Here is an 18524-nt window from a genome sequence, read left to right as displayed (position 1 = left end):
AATGGACCGAAATTGCCTGTTGAATATTATAGTTTGTATTTTTAAACAGTTTGAATATTTTGGAAGTGAAATATAAAAGGTGAATATAGATTATTGATTTTTTAATAATGAAAACGTGTTTGAAATAGTTTTAATTGAAATATTCACGGCTTAAATATTCAACCATGTTGAATTTCAGCCCATAAAAATGCAAGCCCTAAAAATACAATGCATTAAAATGCAAGCATGGTTATAGTCAGGTCCGAATCTTCAAGATTGTGTAACCCTGTAGGCATTTTTGAGGAAAAGTTGTTATACCACATTTTTAGAAAGTTCAATGTCTCCTGAATAAGGATCCACCGTATAACATTGAAATAAGGGTCCCATTTTCTTGTAATTGTTATTGAAACAATAGGTGCATTATTCACAGCCGAAACACTACAGGTGGATAGGGTAACATTTTTAAGTTATAGATATCACCATAAAACCTTTCCAGTTTTTCACTTACATAGAGACAGACATTTTTTGTATTACAAGTTTTCTGAAATGTCATGTTTACATATGCAAATGAGGCATACCAGTATATATATATATCTATATATATATATATATATATATATAATTCGAGGGGCAGGCATACCAGTACGCGGTTCTCCCTTTCGACGCGGTTCTCCCTTTCGGGCTAGCCCTGTCTCCTCGCGTCTTCACGAAGGTTGTCGAGGCAGCCCTTGTTCCTCTTGACGACTGGCTGATCCTAGCTCACTCTCGAGACAAGGTTTGCGAACACAGGGACCTAGTGCTCCGGCACCTAGCTTGTCTGGGCCTTCGGGTCAACTGGGAGAAGAGCAAACTCTGCTCCGTGCAGAGGATCTCTTTTCTCGGTATGGAAATCGACTCGGTCGCCATGTGCGCGCAGCTTACGAGCGAGCGCGCGCAGTCACTGCTAACTTGCCTTCGTCAGTTCGAGGGCAAGAGTGCGGTTCCACTGAAACTATTTCAGAGGCTCCTGGGGCATATAGCATCCGCAGCCGCAGTAACGTCGCTCGGATTGCTTCATATGAGACCGCTTCAGCTTTGGCTTCGCGATCAAGTCCCGAGGTGGGCATGGCAACACGGCACGCTCCGAGTCCCAGTGACTTTGACCTGCCGTCAGACCTTCAACCCTGTGGACGAACCTCAGTTTTCTATGGGCTGGAGTGCCCATAGAATGAGTTTCCTGGCATGTTGTTGTATCAGCAGATGCCTCCACAATGGGCTGGGGTGCCATGGGCAATGGACATGCTGCCGCGAACTCCTGGACAAGACCCCAGCGCCTTTGGCATGTCAATTGCCTCGAGTTGCAGGCTGTACGTCTCGCCCTGCACCGCTTCTGTGCGTTACTCAGGGGTCAGCACGTATTAGTCCGATCAGACAATACCGCCACAGTAGCGTACATCAACCGACAAGGTGGTCTGCGCTCCCGCCGTATGTCGCAACTCGCCCGCCACCTCCTCATATGGAGTCAGAAGCATCTGAGGTCGCTTCGAGCCATTTATATCCCGGGAGACCTGAACCGTGCAGCTGATCTGTCTCGGTTTCGGCCTCTCGCTGGAGAATGGAGACTCCATCCCCAGTCGGTTCAGCTGATTTGGGATCAGTTCGGGGACGCACAGGTAGATCTGTTTGCCTCCCACGACTCGTCCCACTGCGACCTGTTTTATTCTCTGACCGAGGGCACGCTCGGCATGGATGCACTGGCGCACAGCTGGCCGCGGGGCCTCTGCAAGTATGCGTTTCCCCCAGTGAGCCTTCTTGCGCAGACTTTGCGCAAGATCAGGGAGGACGAGGAGCAGGTAATTTTGGTTGCCCCGTATTGGCACAACCGCACCTGGTTCCAAGAACTAGTACTCCTCGCGACAGCACCTCCCTGGCCAATTCCTCTGAGAAAGAACCTGCTTTCTCAGGGACGGGGCACCCTATGGCACCCTCGTCCCAATCTTTGAAACCTCCATGTGTGGTTCCTGGACGGGACGAGGCAGGTTTGAGTACCCTACCACCAGCGGTGGTGGCTACCATCACTTCCGCTAGAGCATCGTCCACGAGACATGCCTATGCGTTGAAGTGGAACCTCTTCGTCAACTGGTGTTCTTCTAAACTTCAAGAACCCATGAAAGGCCCGATCAGTGTCGTGCTTTCCTTCCTGCAAGAAGGGTTGGAGCGAAGGTTGTCTCCCTCCACCCTGAAAGTGTATGGTGCCGCCATTGCCACACATCATGATGCAGTTGATGGTAAGTCCATTGGAAAGCACGACCTGATCATCAGTTTCCTGAGAGGAGTGAGGAGACTGAATCCTCCTCGCCCTACTCTCGTTCCCTCTTGGGACCTCTCAGTGGTTTTAACTGCTCTGCAGAGTGCTCCCTTTGAGCCTCTGCAATCAGTGGAGCTTAAGTTCCTGTCAATGAAGACAGTGCTCCTGGTTGCATTGGCCTCCATCAAGAGGGTAGCAGGCATTTTCGGTTGACGAAGCGTGCCTGGAATTTGGACCGGCTAACTCTTACGTGATCCTGAGACCCCGGCCTGGATATGTGCCCAAGGTTCCCACCACACCCTTTCGAGACCAGGTGGTGAACCTGCAAGCGCTGCCCTTGGAGGAGGCAGACCCAGCCTTGGCACTGCTCTGTCCAGTACGCACCCTCCATGCTTACGTGGACAGAACGCATTGTTTCAGGACTTCAGACCAGCTCTTTGTCTGTCATCGTGGGAAGCTGAAGGGAAAGGCTCTCTCCAAGCAAAGGTTGTCTCACTGGATAGTGGACGCCATTGCTTTGGCTTACCAGCAGCAAGGTTGACCATGCCCCCTTGGTGTGACGGCCCACTCCACCCAGAGTGTGGCATCCTCTTGGGCTCTAGCGCATGGCGCCTCGCTAACAGACATCTGTAGAGCTGCAGGCTGGGCGACACCTAACACGGCCTCTGGGCGACCCCCACGTGTGTAGTCCACTGTAAGCCTCTCTGAGCATGTGTCTTTCCCTCGGCAAGCCACCTTGCCACCCCTGGGTTTGAAATATTCCACCTGCGGCTGGACACCCCAGTGATTCTCAATATGCAGCCCCCATGTGTATTCCAAGTCCCCCCCTTCGGGCTGGGCATAATTGCATATTTCCACTGATATATGCTTCCCAGTGTACCTTGGTACCTTGGCATAATTCCAGCAGCCATTAAAAACTGTCCCTTTCATGTTAATGTTGTTTTTTCATTGTTTACATGTTTAAATATTCTGAGAATGCATAGTTTAGTTCTAATGTTTAATGTTTAAATTGCAATAAATGCATTAAAATGTTTTTTTTTTTTTTTTTTTTTGCAGCCATTTTGTTTTTATTGTTTATGCCAAAACAGTGATGTTTACAACTTGTTATACGGCAGAAATGGATTCAGCACCTAAAAATCATATAGACACAACACTTGAAGTACTTTTCCTCAAAAATGCCTACTGCATCTTATCCAGGGCTATTTATCTATTTTGGGACTCGACTATTAATACAATGCCTATTTTTTCAAGTAGTGCAATTCAACAGGCTTTTTTGTTTCAAAAACATTTGGCATTATTTTACTTACATAGATCTCATAAAAAGCCAAGTGTCTCACAATCATAACAGACAGATATGCATTTGTATGCTCTAGATTTGGTATTTGTTCAAAGGCTACATGCAATTTGTAGGATGGTTTGTATTTATTTGTGAAATATTATCTAGGCTCATTTATTTATATTTGTAAAACACAATACATATTTGTTACTCCACTGCATTTTCGCTCAAATTGACCTTTTTACTTGTACATTGCTCTCTGTTTGTTTGCGAGTCGAGTTTTCCTTTGCAAAGCAGATCGAGTTTGTTTGTGAGTCGAGTTTTCCTTTGCAAAGCAGATCGAGTTTGTTTGCAAAATGCTGGATTTGTTTGTTTAATTATGGCACAATATTAACTCCAGTTAACTAACTAGTTTGGCTGTTTCTGTAAATGTAAATGGATTTTTTCAAAGACTGTTGTAAATGCAACACCACCTGCTTCCAGATGGCAGCGCTACATCAGTGACCCACAATAGCTACAGCAATGTGATCAGTTCAAAAGGCCAAACATTTGCGTCATACGTCATGATTTTACTGCAGTTTTGTGCCACTTACATAAATATGTAAACACAAATATGTTTGTATGTATGTCCCACTTCAAGGGCCACATCCTTCGAAGGCCGCATTTGAAGGTCAATTGCGTCACCGCGGCGCGATGAAGACTGTCCCAATTTGAAGGCTCCTTCGAATGCAGCCTACCATCCTTCTTTCCTCGGGCCGCAAAGGACAGAATGAGTGGATCCTTCGCAGCCTAGCCTATCATTGCGCGCCAGTGACGACAGGATTTTTTTTTTTATACAAAGAAAATGGCAGGTGATAGTTCTGTGGCGGCAGAGGAATACACTTATAAATGTAAGTATTGTGTTTTTATTTGCTCAAATAGCTAGCGAAACAAGTGAACTAGCAAACTCTTTCTTTCTTAAAAACGTGAAAACGTGAACCCTGCGTTGCACGGCTTCATTTGTTAAGTAGTCTGAGGTGTTGTATTACAAATTTATTAAATGTTTAATTTAGGTTGCAATACAATAGTATAACTGTACAACCAAGGGTTGGTGAGTGCCACTCTATCCAAAAGAACCTTTAAGACCAGTAAGAATTTGTTATCCTCTGCGCCGTCAGAGAAGAGTTAACAAACATCTGTACGGTTTGGTTAACTAAGTTATCCTCTAAAGTGTTATTTTAGAGATGAAAGTTATCCTCTGTTCAGACAGGGAAGATTAGCATTACATGTTAATATTCGTATATCCACTGTGTAGTCAGAGAAGATTCATCCTCTGTTCAACCAGGGAAGGTTAACAACAGCTACAGTGTGTTAACAGTAGTTTATCCTCTGCTTTGCCAGGGAAGTGTTTCATCCTCTGTATAGTCAGAGAAGTTGGTTTATCCTCTGTCTAATCAGGGAAGATTGTTTAACAGACTAGTTTATCCTCTACGTTGCTAGAGAAGGTTTATCCTCTGTAAAGTTAGGGAAGATTTATCCTCTGCTTTGCCGGGGAAGGTGATATATCCTCTGTGCAGTCATAGAAGATTAATCCTCTGTTCAACCAGGGAAGTTTAACAACAGTTACAATGTGTTAACAGTAGTTTATCCTCTACTTTGCTTGAGAAGAAGGTCCATCCTCTGTTTAATCAGGAAAGTTTAACAACTGTTAAAAGTGTGTTAGCAAATTGGTTCTCTTCTGCTTGCCAGGGAAGGTTGAACACATTACGATGAGTATTCATAACTAGCTATCCTTTGCTTTGTCAGAGAAGTTATTGGTTCATCCTCTGCTTTGTCAGGGAAGTACCGTGTCAGGAAAACATCACAACATGGTTAGAAGGAATGCTAGGCTGATCCCAACAACTGAGAAAGCTGGACTAGCTACCCCTTTATGGATAGACATTGAGTTCAAGTCATTGTTAGGAGAGCACATGGACTCCATAGTGACTGAGTCAGTCAGATTGGATTTGACAAAGAAATTTGGTGTTCACCCAGAAAAAGTATGGTCTATTGAAGACTGCAAGAAGGTGTTAGGTGCATGTATCAGGAAGAAAAACATAAAAGGCATTACTTGCTGTCACATAGACTTTAGCTTATCCATTGCACAAGAACAAGCTCGTTGTATTGGTAAGTTAAAAGAACAGAACAAACAATTGCACACTCAAGTGTCCTGTCTCACGAAAAAGGTGAGACATTACAAGGCCTCAACCAAATGTGACTCAGAAGACCAACAGTCAGATGAAACTTATCCTGACTTACAATCTTTCTATAGAATAGAGGACAATGTCAATGCTGGATTGATGAATAAAGATGTGAATGCAGTTGAAGTGTGTGGAGCAAGACAAAAGGCTCAGGGTACTGGAAAAGTGGTTGATACAGTTCCATCTGCAGTTGCAAGCAGTCAATACAACTTTAGGTCCTAAAGACATAGAGAGACTTGCTGCGAGTTTGCCATCAGTGCATATAAATTTTTCTGAGTTTAGGAGAGAGTTGTCCAGAAAGATGTGGCTCTATGATATGTCTCTAGCTGAAGTCGCCCAGCTAATATCACAGATCTTGACTGAGTCAGAATTCAATGATTTTGAAAGTGCTGTAAACAATTCTGATTTTCAACATGCCAGAAAAGATTAATTGAAAGAGGGAGTTCTGAGAGTGTTAAAGAACATTGTTGGACCACAAGTGGACTGGTCAAAGATCACTAGTTGTGTACAGAAGAAGGATGAAACTGTCAGTGAGTACACTGAAAGATTTTGTCAATCAGCTGCAGCGTACAGTGGGATAGCTGACACTTCAGAGAAGGTGCTAGATGACAATGGTCCCCTTGTTTGCACATGGTTTGATGTAGGGCTGTAGTCAAGACCACCTTTGTAGAGTCCAAGACAAGTCCAAGACCAGGACTAGTCGAGTCCAAGTCAAGACCAAGTGCAAAGAGGTTTGAGTCCAAGACAAGACCGAGTCCAAAAAGGTTTGAGTCCAAGTCAAAGGACATTATTAGTCCAGGACAGGAAAAAAAGTCTGCTAAAAAATATAGCCTATATAAATTAAATCATTATGTAATAATGAAATAATTAATGATTTTATTTGTATTTAAAATAATTGACTAATTCAAAGAACAACAAAAAAATAATTATACAGGCCTAAAGGAGCACACACATTCGTTTCGACTGTCTGATCAGCCTCACGTTCTGTTCCTGTCAATCATACGCACAATGTCAACCAATTAAACTGCATGAGGGAGGGCCGACACACACACACACTAGAGATGCGGATAAACCGCGGATCGGGCGGATGACGTGACGAAAAAGTGGCGGTGGGCGTTTGAACCAAACCTGCAAGCTATGAGCCCAGCTATCAGTACTATTGGAGGAGGCCTAAACGTCTCGTTGATGAGACTGCCTGGGTTACTTTGTTTCGATATTAGCTATATTTTAAAACAGCCAGTCATTGGAGCCTACCACTCGTGGAATAGGCATTTAAAAGAGAGGCAGATTATGGAGTGATATGACTCAGAAATTACATCGGGCAATGTTCAGATGTCATTCAGCGAGATGTTCAGAAGAACGCAAGAGCTAATCTTCTACAAGCTCAATAACTTCCACATCAAAAAAAAAAAGGTAAGAAAAAAAGTCGGAAAACTTTGCCCATTAATTAGATGTGCAAGGCAAGGAGGCAAATTTTCGGGTTGTTTTGGACAATTAAAAATGTGAATATTCACGTTGCACTAGCGGTGGACTTTCAGCGAGTTTATTTAAACATTTATTTTTTAAAGAGCCGTTTGTGAGTCAAAAGAGTTTGCACATGGCTCTTTTCAGTGAGCTGAGTCAAACGAGCCGGCTTACGAAAAAGAGCCGAAAGGCCCATCGCTAGTTATTAGGTGGCCAGTATTTCACTTTCCCTCCAATAATATTTTGTTTTAATATCGCGGCGACGTATGTGTGCTTACTGGGAACATAATAAAGACACCTGGACTCGGTCGAGACCAAAAGCCATATTTGGCAAGAGACTGAGACAAGTCCGAGTCCGAATGCCAGCGAGTCCGAGACAAGTCCAAAACCATAGAAAAACGGTCTCAAGTCCGGACTCAAGTCCAAGACCGGACTCGAGTACTACAGCCCTAGTTTGATGGTCTTTTGTCAGAACATAGAACGACAATGCGGGCAGTAGCTTCTTAATTACATTGCAATTACATTGCAATTACACAGGTATAAGCTACGTAAAATAAAGTGCATAAAGAATGTACTTAAGTGTACTTTGTGTATACATACCTTATCCATCTCTGCCTTAGTTTGATTTTACTCACTAGTTCACAGCTTAAATGCATGCAGTAGTTTCCTAATTACATTGTAATTACATAATATTACACAGGGATAAGCTACGTAAAATAAAGTGTATCAAGAATGTACTTAAGTGTACTTTGTGTATACATACCTTATCCATCTCTGCCTTAGTTTGATTTAACTCACTAGTTCACAGCTTAAATGCATGCAGTAGTTTCCTAATTACATTGTAATTACATAATATTACACAGGTATAAGCTACGTAAAATAAAGTGTATCAAGAATGTACTTAAGTGTACTTTGTGTATACATACCTTATCCATCTCTGCCTTAGTTTGATTTTACTCACTAGTTCACAGCTTAACCCCCTGAGGTCGGCAATCACGCCGGCGTGATCTACTCGTTTTTTTTTTTATCAGTGCAAAATACTCTGTTGATTTTGATTTTACATACTTGTGTTGTACATCATTCAAAGCTGTTAAATGTCTTCTTTTATTTGTGTACACTCATAATAAAAACAAAATGTTGTGTTTTCCGTAAAACAAAGAAAATAAACATGATGCGCGTTCTGCCGTCTCTCTCAATGTGAAACTCATTCTGAAACGCGACAGAAAATGACCTGTAACTCAGCGAATGTTTGTCACACAGACTTGAAACGCATGTCTATACAACGCTTGGAATCTCTATTTTTAAAGTATGTAAATAATATAAAAAACAAATATTCTATTTTTAAGTAATCCATACGAAAGCAGCGGCATGTACAGTTTCTCAAACGCGTCCTCATTAAATTTAATTTGAACACGCCTACGAGCGCACGAGCGATTGACATGCAAATGATCCATGCGGAGAAACACAGACCTGTAAACGCCCTCATCACCTCAAAACAAAGAAGCAGAGACTTCGTAACTTACTCCTTACTGTGTTTGAAAGACGCGCCAGAGCTTACATTGGATTTAGGCTACCTCAGAAGAAGAAGAACGCGATTTGAAGACAATAAAGATTTAAGGTAAGAAATTTTTACATATTAGTTTGTTATTGTTGCATAAATGTCACATTGCAGTTGAACTGTTGCTAGATATATGGGGAATATTATAATATTTAGACCCGTGTTTACTGTTAAGCCTACTGTGTTTGTGGATATCTGGTCAAACGTAGATATGTATGGTAACCATAATGTTTTATATTTGAGCGCGATCGCGTTTGAATGTATCAGATTTTGCAGCGCGATCGCGTTTGAATGTATCATTTGAACATTTGAAAAGCAAAACGCACCAAACGGCTTCATGTTTTTACTATTATCTCATTTCATATCATCATAACGAATGGAAACATTTGAAGTAACATGATAATCAATATATTTTTCTCTAGCTTGGTTGTTACTGAAATATTTTGGAAGATTTATACTGCTATCTATTGTTATTATTATTTTACCCAGCACTGCGCATAGCTTATGCCTACAAGGCACAACAAACCTTGTGTTCATTATATTATATATTGTTGGAAACATTTGTGTGTGTGTGTGTGTGTGTATTTTGTGAACTTTAAAAAGCAATTTTAACCAGAAAAATCTAATATTTATTTCCAAAATCGTGCAGGCCTTTCTCTTGATATCAGTATGTTCACTTTTTTTTCAGGGCCCAGATGCCGACTCACGAGTCCTGCCGACTTCAACATTCACATGAGTCTCTGGAACATGAACATGGTAAAGTGAAAATCAAACACCTTGGAAATTAAAGGTATGTATAATGTTTTTAGGAATGGCACAAAGGTCTGTCTTTGAAGTGTTTTTTTTTGGCATTTGTTGTGTATCTTTGGGTTATGTTGTGTTGTAAATAAATCCAAACAATTTAAAAGCCATTCTTTTTTAAATCTCCTCATTTACAGTATTGTGCAAGGTTGCTCAGAATGACAGGGCTATTAGGAGCTATATTAGGATAGCTCCTAATAGGGCCGTTGGGGAGGTTCTTTGTCTTTCTCAGGTGAGAAAAGCTTACATATTAATGAGCTGCCGCATAAGGCTTTCTAACACAAAACACGTCGTAAAATTTTTAAATCAATATATTGTCTTCTCTGAATGAGCAGTCAGGGTGATTTTCACATTGTTTTGGAGCAAATATTCTAGGCTACGTGATACACTTTTCAAAAGTCTTGTGAAGAAATAATCAGTATGGGTTTCATGGCCTTATTTCAGTGAGAATTTTTTTTTGTATTTTCACAAACCACGCATAAATGTCATTATCTCAAAACTACAAACTTTTGCATACATGCTGTTGATATATTGTTGTAGCAGAGTTTGTGCTGAATACAGTTTAATTAGACTTTAGCCATGAAAATGTCACAAGTAACAGAAATAACCAGAAATGTCAGAGCATGTCAGAACACCTCCAGGGCCCAGAAAACAGCTCAGACCTCAGAGGGTTAAATGCATGCAGTAATTTCCTAATTACATTGTAATTACATAATGCTACACAGGGATGAGCTACGTAAAATAAAGTGTATCAAGAATGTACTTAAGTGTACTTTGTGTATACATACCTTATCCATCTCTGCCTTAGTTTGATTTAACTCACTAGTTCACAGCTTAAATGCATGCAGTAGTTTCCTAATTACATTGTAATTACATAATGCTACACAGGGATGAGCTACGTAAAATAAAGTGTATCAAGAATGTACTTAAGTGTACTTTGTGTATACATACCTTATCCATCTCTGCCTTAGTTTGATTTAACTCACTAGTTCACAGCTTAAATGCATGCAGTAGTTTCCTAATTACATTGTAATTACATAATATTACACAGGTATAAGCTACGTAAAATAAAGTGTATCAAGAATGTACTTAAGTGTACTTTGTGTATACATACCTTATCCATCTCTGCCTTAGTTTGATTTAACTCACTAGTTCACAGCTTAAATGCATGCAGTAGTTTCCTAATTACATTGTAATTACATAATATTACACAGGTATAAGCTACGTAAAATAAAGTGTATCAAGAATGTACCTAAGTGTACTTTGTGTATACATACCTTATCCATCTCTGCCTTAGTTTGATTTAACTCACTAGTTCATAGCTTAAATGCATGCAGTAGTTTCCTAATTACATTGTAATTACATAATGTTACACAGGGATGAACTACGTAAAATAAAGTGTATCAAGAATGTACTTAAGTGTACTTTGTGTATACATACCTTATCTTTCTCTGCCTTAGTTTGATTTAACTCACTAGTTCACAGCTTAAATGCATGCAGTAGTTTCCTAATTACATTGTAATTACATAATATTACACAGGGATGAGCTACGTAAAATAAAGTGTATCAAGAATGTACTTAAGTGTACTTCATGTGTATCTATAAACCTTATCCAACTCGGCTTGTTACACATGTGTAACAGTAGCTGCCTATTACATGTGTGTAATTACAATCTGTAAGTACAGGCTGTTCCATAACTTAGTTACATGTTAAGTACATTTTGTTACATCTTATTACAACGTCTATTACTAAGTACCTAATTAAGTAATTACTCTGTATCAAGGGCACCGTAAAATAAAGTGTTACCCAAATGGCACTTTTCTTTTTGCAAATATGTGTTCATTTGCATTTCTGTTGTAATCTTTGTTTGATTTTGTTTGTTTTACACTGCAGATCGATTAAATGGGTGTTCGTGTAGGCCAGTGTTCTTCAACCCTGCTCCTGAAGGGGTTTATGAGCTGATGAGTTGAATCAGGTGTGTTTGATTAGGGAGACAAAGAAAACGTGCATTGTTGGGGGTCCTTCAGGAGCAGGGTTGAAGAACACTGGTGTAGGCTGTTAATTGTAAGACTTGCTTTGTGAAGTCTTCATGTTATTTATGAGAGGCAGTATTGCCATTTCTTTTACACAACGGTCTACAGTTTCACACACTGTCACGTGTTTCTTCCATCTGCCGACGGTGTCGCCATTTCTCATTTCACCCGTTTTTGTGCGTACGCCTGAGTTTGCGTGAAGGACCGCACATTTTTCCGTCAAGTTTGCTTTTCATAAATACCAATTATTGCGTAGACAGCAGCATACACCTTCTTTTGTGCGTACGCAACATTTATAAATGAGGCCCCAGGCCTGCAACGTAGGGTGTGTGTGTGTGTGTGTGTGTGTGAATGAGAGCGTGAATGTGGGCGTGAATGTGGGCCCACTTAAGTGAGTTTTGATTTAAGTTACTGAGCATTTCATTGGGTTTAATACCAATTGGAAGACTGTGTTATTGAGTTGTACATTTATACATTTCAGAGTGTTTAACACTTGTGACGATAAGTGTTTGGTTTACTTCATATAATTGTAAATCATTTAATAGGATTTAATTTGACATTTTATTTGATTTCAAAAGAGTATTTTCACATTTTATTACTTTTCACATTGCTTTACTTAATTCTTTGGGTTATTTAAATATATAAAAAGACTCATAAGACCAGTATTGATTCAATAGTCTTTATTGCTGCTGAAGGGAATGGAAAATACATGTGATTATTATAGGTAATCACAACTGTGAAACAAATACTTGCTAGGCCCAGCTTTAACATAGCGGGTATCATTACTGGGGTTACATCTTAATTCCCACTTCCTCCATTCTCTTTTCTTTTCCAGGATAGTACTAAAATCTGTTTCTACCTCTGGGAAAAACCATGGACTTTTATGGCCTTGATTCTACACAGCATCCGCGTGAGCATTATCCAAAACCACGTTGGAAAATTGCGCTGCTCACAGGCAACTCTCGCGAAACTTCCAAGTCAAGTCAAGTCACCTTTATTTACATAGCGCTTTTTACAATACAGATTGTATCAAAGCAGCTTCACGTTGATAACATGAAAATAATACAACAAAGTTTGTTTCTAGAAGAAAATTGTGTCATCGTCCACCCTAAGTAAGGCAGATCAATAATATTGTTGAATATTAAATGTCCCCAACTAAGCAAGCTAAAAGCCAAGGCAACAGTGGCAAGGAACCAAAAATCCATCAGGTGACAGAATGGAGAAAAAAAAAACCTTGGGAGAACCCAGGCTCAGTCGGTGTATGATTATGATCCAGGCAGCATTACAGGTCAGAAGTCAGATTGGTTGTGTCGATGAGTCCTTCACAGGGCTGATGAGGCTGGCACTTCAGGGCTGCGTCATGGATGGGTCCAGGTGCAGGTCCACCATCTGATCTGGATACGGCTAATATGGTCATACTTACTGGTTCTGGTAAGAACTCTAGCTGCTGCATTTTGGACCAGCTGTAGTTTGTTTATTATGCGTGCAGTGCAACCACCCATAATAGCATTACAATAATCTAGCCTTGATGTCATGAACGCATGGATTGTTCTGCATTTTTCATTGAGAGCATATGACGTAATTTATATATATTTTTAAGATGAAAGAATGCGGTTTTACAGATGCTAGACACGTGACTTTCAAATGAAAGATTGGTATCAAAGAGCACACCCAGGTTCCTAACCGACGACGAAGACTTCACAGAGCAGCCATCAAGTGTTAAGGCCTATTCGGACGGGACTAGTTTTCCAAACGACGTTTGAGTTACAATTCTTATCAGCCTACGTCTGTGATTTCATGGATGGATTCGGAAGGGACTAACATCTCCGTGTTTATTACCGAGGTAGGAGTGTCTGTGTTTTACATGTGGGCATTGAATATAACTTAAAAACTGCCATTGAACACAATTTATGAAATTTAATCAAATGTATTTTGAAATTAAGTACTATTAAAATTAAGCACTTTGAAATATAAAGTAAAACGTCCTAACGTATTTAGTGTTTTGTAAACATTTTATACAAATTGTAGTATAAAAAAACTAAACATACATTTATCATCATGATTTTATAGAACTGGGTTCTTATAATAAACCCACTGGAATAAAAAGTTTTAACTTATATAATTTACACGTTATGTAATTAAGTGCAGAAATGAAAGTAATCTTACCTGAAACTGATATTACAGTAGCCAGTCTTAACAGTTTACGTGATTTGGCTCTTCTTGTTGATTTTATTTTTTTATTTCTTCGCAGTGTACCGAACACATCTACATCCATTATCGGTGCGCAAAAAGCAGAAACTTGAATACTGGCGCGATAGCGAGAGATTGTACGGTAGTTCACGTTTACCAAAACACACAAGAAAAAGCGTTTTGGAAAAAAACATTTTCGGCAATCACAGACATTCGCATTCGGACGGGATTATATTCCTCTGAGGACCGCCGAGTTCGACGAAAAACAGAAGGTAATTTGCTCTGGAATTTTTACAGAGGTCGTGTGAGAAAAAGACAGACATGGCAGATTCGGACACTACTAAAATCTCAAAGTACGTCTGTGAAACATAAATTTCTCTAACGTCCCCCTGTGAAACTAGTCCCGTCCGAATAGGGCTTAAAACAGTAATCTAGATGTAACGGTCACCAGCTGGAGTGCCCTTGAGAGCCACCAGAGGGCACGCCACACCAGACTATTATCACTCCCTCACAAACTACATTTCCCATAACTCATTGTCCGGACTCATCATCACTGATTGCATTCACCTGTGTCTCATTACCCTGTTAGTCTCAGCCTATTTATACCATGTTCACTCATTTACTCACTGCGAAGTTTTGTATGTTGTTGCACTGCATTTCCAAGCGTTTTCCCTGGTTTCATGTCTCTTGGTTTTTGGATTTTTTGCCTGTTCCGTGGATTACTCTTTTGCCTCTGACCCCTGCCTGTTTTGTTTGTTTGTTTGTTTGTTTGTTTGTTTGTTTGTTTGTTTGGACGGCCTACCTGGGTTTTGACCTATTGCCTGTATATTGGATTACGTGTCTGGATTGCCCCTTAATTAAAGCTGCATTTGGATCTCAACCTTCATGTCTCGGAGCAGTTCGTAACATGGCCGCCTTCTTGGCTGGAGACTCCCCAGGATGACTGCCACCACGTCTGTTCCTGAGTCTGAGCCTGTTCCTGAACCTGAGCTTCTTCACGTCTGCCGAGCCAGAGACTGTTCACGTCACGTCTGCCGATCCAGAGACTGTTCACGTCACGTCTGCCGATCCAGAGAAAGCCAGAGGTGTAAAGTCCAGGTTCAGAAAGTAAAAGTCCTCCTCAGTAGCTATTGTTCCAAGGATTTGCTAATTAGCACCGTTTTTTTCAGCAAGGAGATAGAACTAATTAGTGAAATCAGCTGGCTGAGTTCATGGGTGAAATAAATAAATAAATGGCAGGACTTTTACTTTCTGACCCCCTGGACTTTACACCTCTGGTGAAAGCATTTGTGAGAGTGCCGAAATTGCGTTGCAATAAGTTCTCTTCATACGCAATCAACAGATCATTATGATCAATACTTTTCACTATTCCCTAATCTCGATAGCTGTAATAGTAAAAATGTAGTACAAGTTTTAGATTGAGTTCCACATGTAATACTAGCTATTTCATATGTAAACATGTCAGCCAATCACAGCAATGGGCGTTTACACTGAAGTCTCACAGCAGACACGCCCCTTAAAACAGAGCATTCAAATCAGGCTAAAATCAGGCTTGGAAAAATGCCTTTTATTTATAAATTATGACATTTTTTTTATGTTAAAATCATACTAACATTATAAGGGCACCCCAGGAAACATTATAAAATAATAAAACAATCCAGTCCATGACCCCTTTAATAGTGAGGACATTTTGGACCTCACAAGTATAGTCAAACCTGTACACACACACACACACATACTTTCTGTTCTTCTTTTTGGTCCCTCCAGATGGCGTTAATTCACTTTACATGGCTTTAATTTATGTTTGTTGTCAGTGGAATAGTCTAGAGAAAGGTCTTTGGAGTCTTTGATCTTGCTCTGTGAAGATTATCTTCAGATACTGTTACAGCACTTACTTGAGTGATTCAGACTCTGTAAGGATAATTCAACATGAATGAGAGATAGGTTTCCCATTTTCATGGGTAATTTTATTGACGAAACTTCTTATTTGTTTTAAAGGCAATTCCACCAGTAAAGTATGTGTTTTTAGCAAAGTCAAGGTCATGAGTTTGAATCAGAGAAAATACATGTAAAATATATTGCTTTAATGTTAACGGCATTTTTGTCAGGGTTCTGTCACTTCTGTCTAGTTTATTTCTTGGTTTTGTGACAGAGCTCTGACACTCCTGTTTTGTCATGTCTTTGTGTGGGTGCGCGTCTTCGAATGTTCTCGAGCCGTGCGCTCTCGTCTGTATGCCTTGTTACATGTGCGGGGCGTGATTTTTGGATTCCGGCACATCTGTCTAGTTTGGTTTTGGTTCTGTGTCGGGTTTCGAGTTCGCTCGGGCCGTACACTCTTCTGTCCACGTGTGTTGTGTTTTGTGTTTTGTCTCGTACTGTATTGCACACAGCTTGTGTTTTTCACTAGTTATGAGTTGTCATTAGCTGCGTGTTCATGTCTCGTTTTTTGTGAACACACGGCTGATGATTTGTTTTACTGGCCATGTGCTTGTTCTAGTGCTGTTTGTTGTGAGCACATGGCTTGTCATGCGTGTTTCCTTGTCCTTTGTGCTCTCCTGTCGATTGTCTAACCTGATCTTGTTACCTGCTTATTGGTTCATTTGCCCCACCTGTCCTCCCTCGTTACCTGCCATGTTTGCTCCCTATTTAGGCTACGTTTACACATGTCCAGTTATTTTCATAAATGGACATTTCACCCTCTCCGTTTTCAGAAAAGTGTTCGTTTACACAAACCCGTGTATATGCCGTCAAGAGCATGCCAAACCTGTAGGTGGCAGTTACATGCAAACGGGCAAACAGAGTTTTCCAAAATCTCCACTCTGGCTGGAGTTTTTAGAAAGAATCGTTTTCAGAGGCGAATTCTCTGTTTGCGTGTAAACGAGGGGCACAACCGAAGGGAAATGTCTCCGTTTTTCAAAATAACCATGTACGTGTAAACAGGGCCTGCTTCTTCCTGTGTTTTCAGTCCTGTGCTGGATCGTTGTTTAACCCTCTGGGGTCTGAGGTGTTGTCTGGGCCCTGGAAGTGTTCTGAAATGCGCTGACATTTGTTCTTATTTCTGTTACTTGTGACATTTTTATGGCTAAAGTCTGATTACACTGTTTTCAGCACAAACTCTGCTACAATAATATATCAGCAGCATGTATGTAAAAGTTTGTAATTTTGAGATGACATTTATGCATGGTTTGTGAAAAAAACAAAAACAATTGTCACTGAAATAAGGCCATGAAACCCATACTGATTATTTCTTCACACGACTTTTGAAAATTGTATCACGTAGCCTAGAATATTTGCTCCAAAACTATGTAAAATTCATCCTGACAACTCATTCAGATAAAACAATATATCGATTTTAAATTTGTAAGATATGTTTTGTGTAAGAAAGCTTTATGTGACAAGGCGTGAACACATCATTAATATTGATGGATTTCACACCTGAGAAAGACAAAGACCCTCCCATAATGGCCCTATCAGGTGCTATCAGGCCCTATCATTATGAGGAACCTTGCACAAAAAATGAGGAGATTTAAAAAAAGAATGGCTTTTTGATTGTTTGGATTTATTTACAACACAACATAATCCAAAGATACACAACAAATGACAAAAAAGCACATTATTTAACACACTGATCTAAAGGCACAGACTTGAACAGTCACACACCTTTGTGCCATTCCTGAAACATAGTACATACCTGTCATTTCCAAGGTGTTTGATTTTTCACATTATGTTCATGTACAGAGACTCATGTGAATGTTGAAGTCAGCAGGACTCATCAGTGGCATCTGGTCCTTGTATAAAAAATAAAAATAAACACCTGTGAACATGCTGATATCAAGAGAAACTGTAGGGCTGCACGATTTTGGGAATACATTTTTTATTTTTCTGGTTAAAATTGCTTTTTAAAAATCACAAAACACACTCACATACACACACACACACACACACACACACACACACACACACACATATATATATATATATATATATATATATATATATATTTATATATATATATATTAGGGCTGTCAAACGATTAATCGCATCCAAAATAAAAGTTTGTGTTTACATAATTTATGTCTGTGTACGGAGTATAATTATTTTCTATATATAAATACACACACATGCATATATATATATATATATTTAAGAAAATGTGTTATTTATATATAAAATATTTATATATAATATAAATTATATATAATATAAATATATATACACAGTATATACATGCAAATATTTCTTAAATATATACATGCATGTGTGTGTATTTATATATAGAAAATAATTATACACCGTACACACACATGTATTATGTAAAAACAAACTTTTATTTTGGATGTGATTAATCGCGATTAATCGTTTGACAGCCCTAATATATATATATATATACATATATACATATATATATATATATATAATGAACACCAGGTTTGTTGTGCCTTGTAGGCATAGGCTGCAGTGCTGCATAAAATAATAACAATAACCTATAGCAGGCAGCCTATCAATCATTAAAAAGGAACACTTCAGTAACACTACACTAGAGAAAAATATATTGATGATCATATGTCACTTCAAATGTTTCCATTCATTATGACGTTATGAAATGGGATTGGAGTAAAAACATGAAGCCTAAAGCGATCGAGCCACTCCAAACTATGAAACATTATTTTTACCATATACTGTACATATGTACGCTTGAGCAGATATCCACAGTATT

Source organism: Squalius cephalus (genome assembly GCF_949319135.1).
Source record: "Squalius cephalus genome assembly, chromosome: 6".
Classification (NCBI taxonomy): domain Eukaryota; kingdom Metazoa; phylum Chordata; class Actinopteri; order Cypriniformes; family Leuciscidae; genus Squalius; species Squalius cephalus.
This window is presented reverse-complemented; position numbering follows the sequence as displayed.